At 36.6% G+C, this 5,977-nt stretch overlaps 1 pseudogene; it reads left to right on the top strand.

The window, feature by feature from the left end:
* Positions 1-428: 428 nt before the first annotated feature.
* On the top strand, positions 429-3,164 carry LOC117614962 (annotated as a pseudogene).
* Positions 3,165-5,977: the final 2,813 nt, after the last annotated feature.

Here is a 5,977-nt window from a genome sequence, read left to right as displayed (position 1 = left end):
TTCGAGTTGAAGATTTCTTCATCTTTGTGCAAAGTATCGGGTTTGAACTAAAAAGATCTTAGTCCCATCTAAGATGAAGATTGAACTCGGATTAGTAGGTTATCCAACTAAAATACCCAACTCTACTACAAATTTTAAATCATTAATTAAGACGAATATATTTTCATCACATCTAGTGATCATGTCTCATTCATGTATGAAATTCATATAATTATTTGACAATCAAAAGGGATTATACATTTTCTACTAAAATTCACTTATGAAATTTGAAAACGTGAAGATGCAAAAGAGGAAAATATACAAACCAATTTCATTTTCAATATTAAATTTATTGTCATAATTTCACGCATTTGTGGTTGTTATGGCGGAAGTTGATCGGGCCTAGAGCGTCAGGGGACCCAACTGCAAGGTCTAGAGGAAGCAAGCAATCGGTTGCTGCTGACCTCCGGTTTGCAGGTGATCCAACCACCGACAAACGACCAATACCTATATCTCCCTCTCTCTCTCTCTCTCTCTCTCTCTCTCTCTCTCTCACTCGACCATTTTCCATCTGAGGCTCGTCGTTTCCAATGGCCTTCACGTACCGTGATCGGTCCTCGGAGTTCCGATCACTCTCCGAGACCCCCCAGAAAATTGGAGGAATCACAGCCGTTCATCAACCTCAGAATGTCTCATCTCGGTCCAAACCTCCGGGACCCCGCCTCTTCTGGATCCGAGTTCAACAAGAAGGCTTCCCGAATCGGGTTGGGGATACAGGAAAGCTCTCAGAAGATCTCGGGGCTCACTCAGTGTATTTTGCATTTGCTCCTCTCCTTTTCATTTCCAAAATTGAATCTTCCGTGCTCTATATACGTATGTGCTTGTATTTATATATTTATGCCTAGCTGTTTGTTGGCTGAGAAAATGTAGGAAAATTACAAAATTGAAGTTCGAATGTGATGCATTTGTTTACTTTAAACTGTTAACAGTTCAGCTAAGCTTTGTCCAAACACTTCAGTACGAGAGCCATATGAAAGCTAAATCTTTGATATTGCTAAGGAGCTGTTTTACAGTTCTGAAATACTTATTGATTTACTGATTATTATTTTTTTCTGTTGATAATTGACGATGATTGGAGAAAATAAGCGTCAAATATGATTTCTTATACTTGTGTTCAGATTATTACTTACGTTTCCAACTGATTGTATTGCATTGCCTCACAAAACCTAGTATTGTAATTTGTGAGTTCACTTTTTCTACTGGGTTTGAATTCTCCTCAGAATTTTCTTGGGTGGGTGAGGTTATGTCGACCTAAGGCTTGTGCTTGCCATGTGTTAATCTGCAGTGGCCAAGAGGTCGTCTATGTTTGATGATCCGATCATGGAAATTCAGGAATTAACTGCTTTAGTGAAGAATGACATTACAGCACTGAATGTGGCTCTTACCGATTTGCAAAACATTCAAAGAATGGAAATAGCTGATGGAATTTATTCCCAGGACAAAGTTGTTCATTCAACAGCCGTCTGTGATGACTTGAAAAGCAAACTTATGAGGGCTACGAAACAGCTTCAAGATGTATTAACCACTAGAACAGAGGTCAGTGCTTGTTTTGATTTGTACACTTGGTAAGCGTCTTTTTTGTCCATGTCTCTGGTTGTTTCCTTACAACTCTACGTTTTTTGTCCCCTCAGAATATCAAGGCTCACGAGAATAGGAAACAGATATTTTCTACAAATGCATCAAGAGATAACCCTTTCCGGCAACCTGCAAAGAGTGTGACCGAACCTGCTCCCTGGTCAACTACAACTAGTGCACCTGGAAATTTGCAACCGTCACCGTGAGTATTTTGTATTAAAGAGATCTACTAAGTCTGTTTATGTTCTGATGTTTGTTAATTAGTAGTATATTAGGCCTTCCACCGTTCACGTACCAGTAATTTATTTATCGTTTCATCTCTCTCTCTCTCTCTCTCTCACCAGATTGCCATCAAATGAAGTTCAAGCTGGCAGCCAACTGAGGTATGTTAGCTCTAAAAGAAAATTGAACTTTCTTATTCATCTCCTTTTGTCATTTCCCTACAAATACCTGCTGCATACACTATGCATGCATATGTGCACGTACTTCCAATCATAAATATGACAAGCACACGATCTTTTAGTATTAGTTTTATTCATCTTTTATTCGGGCTATGCTTGTATCTGCTACATAGGCTATAACCAATACTTTCAATTCAACCACCCTCCTTCTAATTAGAAGTGCACCATTGTCTGCTTTACTTCCGGAAAGCATCTAAGAAGGCCGCATAGGGCGTTCATCAACTTGGATGATTATCTGGAATGCAGCTATTACAATCGAACTCATATTTCATATTGTCATGCCTCAACAAAAACTAGGATGCACTCGTCAATTTTCTCCATTCTGAATTTCTGGTATTGATGATTATTTTATTAGTTGCCAGAAATAAGGTGTTAAATGATTTGGTTTTCTGATATCTGTTTATAGATGTATGTTGATGGAAAATAACTGCTTGTTTTAAACATTGCCAAGACAGATGAAGGTTAGCTGTAGATAACCCTCCATCGCAGCAAATGGAAATGTCCATGTTACAGCAGGTAGTTCCAAGGCAAGAAAATTATACACAAAGCTGGGCTGTTGCTCTACACAACGTAGAATCTACAATTTCCGAATTGAGTGGCATCTTTACGCATTTGGCTACAATGGTTGCACAGCAACGGGAACTGGCTATCGGGTTTTCTCCTTTTGCTGCTTGTAAATTTGTGAAGTTTTATTATTCAGTCTCTTAGTGTAATGAAAGTTGGATCATAGAATACTGGATGCACTTTTACTAAGCTGGTTGTCGTGAGCAGGATTGATGACAACATGGAAGAATCACTGGCAAATGTTGAGGGAGCACACAACGCTTTACTAGGGAACCTCAACCGAATATCATCAAATAGGTGGCTTATAATCAAGATATTTGCCATTTTGGTATTTTTCCTGATTGTCTTCATCTTCTTTGTGGCTTAAATTTTGGTATCGAAAACCCAGCAGTAGAATTCTTGCTGCATGGTGTATTCAGGCTTCTTCCTCCCCAAAGCTGATCATTGAAAGTAGAAAAGGGTTCTTTGTTCTGTATATTTAATGGGCATGCCCATTTTTCAATTCTCAAGTATTAGCATTCTTTATAGCATATATATGTTTGCCTGCGTGATAAATTGATATGAAGCTCTGGTTGTTGTCTTCTTTGCTCTGCTTTCCCCACAATTGGCCCAGATACACGCGCATATACATGCACAAGTGATTTGAACTTTGTGAGTGTGATTAAACTAAGAAGATCGGAAAGAAGAAAAATGGACCAAAATTAAGAACGGGTTATATCTTAACTTTTGCCCACCAACCTAACCCTTGACATGCGACTAAGATTGATGAACTCGCTGTACTGATATCCCTTTCTACCAAAACCTTGAAAATTTGGTGTTGGATGTGCAACTTTAACTCCCCCATAGTCAAAAGGGTTCAAGGCTAGGTACTAGCTGCACTGCGAAGCGATGACCTTCAACAATGGTCTAGCTTTCGTCCAAGTCACGTCCTCCCCACGTAGCAAACTCACGGGTTTACCCGATTTGAATCTTTGAGTCCTTTTAGCAATTTATGAACGATTTTAATCACTTGAACTACAAATCTCTTATAAAATTCTATTATAGGACGTCTCAATGGGCGGTTACATTTCCAAAGGTTTTAATGCATCTATCTGTCTCTTTTTAATTGAATGTTGTTCTAATGAAATGATTCTTCCTTTTTTTGTTGTGTTTTTTTTTTTCAGTACTATATTACAAGAACTTCTGTTTGAGAAATTTTTTTTTTAAAGGCGTTTCATATTGAGATGAGCGATACAATACTAAATTCACACACATTACATGAATCTTAAGCCTCGAACCCAAAACCTTTTCAGAGAAGTATAAAATAAGCATAATCAAAGTTTACGCAGAGCAGAAGATTAGTGTTGTCACGCCCCGGACCTGGGGGGTTGGTGGAAACCCCGCGCTCGGGGCGTGAGAAAATAAAAAATAAAATAAAATAAAAAGAAAAGAAATATGGGTTTAAAATAAACTTCTCTTATAAAAATAGCTCCCAAAATGTTACAACTTTACAAGAAATAAATAAAGCTCTATCTTTCTTATCTAATTCAACCTCAATTGGTTTAGTCCTTGTTTTGGCTACTAACTCATCTGAAAAATTAAACAAGGTGAGGGGTGAGCAACCACAACTCAGTAGGGACATAAGACCTTACCACAATAGATTGATTAACTAAATTAAGTGACATGCAATCACACAGCCAAATATCACATTAATAATAATGCATGAATGAACTTCAATTCTACCCAACCCATTAATCTATATAATAGGGCAAGCAAATCTGCATGTCCCATACCATGCATTTTACCACTGTGATTCCAAATGCCCCATTATATAAACGAACACACATCTCAATTATCCCATAATTCCCCTTTTGCTAGTCATCTTGTCTATACCATTGATCTCCAAGCCCAAATCACCCAGACGACAATTATACCACCGATTTTCGTAGTCTACTGTGCACACGGGCTAGTTTGGACTTGGTCCCTACAATGGTCAGACTCAACTACACAAAATACTATATCCATTACCCTTTTTTCCATTATTATCTTCTCCACCCAACACCTCCAACCAATTACCATGACATGATATAATTATGCCAACATTATTCAAATAGTTCACAATACGTAAATACGGTATATCAAGAGCATTATACAATATCACGCATAATATAATACTCACAAAATTTAATTAAATCAATCTCCACAAAAGGCCACCAAGAAATCCCTACCTCAATTCCAAAGCATTGCTTCAATTTAAAAAAACACAAGCTAAGTCCTATACCTCCTCCAAGAATTTGATCACCACTCTCTCTCCTTCTCTCTCTTACTCTCTCTCATTTCTCATGCAAACTATGCATGCCGTGCGTTTCAAAATGAAAGAATTGCATTCCTATTTAAAGTAAAGGAATGTCGGCTACACCTTTACTTCTATTGGATGAAGTAATTGGCGGTTTACTAAAGGATAACAATATATTGCAGACATTGTGGTTTACTAAAGGATAACAATATATTCCTATTTAAACTAAAGGAATTGTTATTATTATTGCAGACATTTTATATATAATAGCACTCATAATGTGTGAGTAGCAGCTCAAAGAGAATGAAATATTAAACATGAAGCATTATTCCAAACCAATGATTGATTTTGTATTAAAATGTTGTGTACTGCACTCTTAAATAAAACTAATGGATTTTTTTTGTTTTTAATACTTTTTTTGGGTTAAAAACTTATGTCCTAGGATGCTTTATAACTATAAGACAGATCCTTAAGGGAAAAAGAAGTGACGGAAAATACCAAGAGTAATAAGATATAAAGAACAAAGCTTGGAGCTTAAATATTTTTCTATTCTGAAATAAATCCTAATAGAAGCTTTTGTTGATATGGAAAAAAGCCAAAGAAATCCAATCTCTTCCTTTTCAGTCTTATTTCAGGTAGTATTCTTTTATTGTGGGGTAACCCATAAATTCCTTCTTATCATTATGGGATGGTCGGACCCTTTCTCTTACGTATGATATGAGTTTGGCAAATAACATCCACTTCATCCCCCAAAATTGTCATGCTGATATGATTAGAGATGTAGTGGTGGGTGCAATTTGCAAAGATTTTATAAGTGCATGACCTAACATTTTTATTTTGAATTATACGAAAAGATAAAAAAAGATTCCTTTTTGTGTTAGTTTCCTTTTTTATAACGGTCAACACTTTCACAACAAAGCTTTACCAATATCACAGAATGACTAGTGAATTGAACCTGTGTAATAACCCGGCCCTAAATTAATAGTTAAATATTAAATTATTCAAGTAAAAGACGATTCTACCCCAAGAATATTTTAATTATTTAAAAGTTGACTTTTTGTTT

Source organism: Prunus dulcis, chromosome 1, assembly GCF_902201215.1.
Source record: "Prunus dulcis chromosome 1, ALMONDv2, whole genome shotgun sequence".
Taxonomy (NCBI): domain Eukaryota; kingdom Viridiplantae; phylum Streptophyta; class Magnoliopsida; order Rosales; family Rosaceae; genus Prunus; species Prunus dulcis.
Note: the sequence above shows the minus strand (reverse complement) of the source record. Positions and strands in the feature narration are given on the sequence as shown.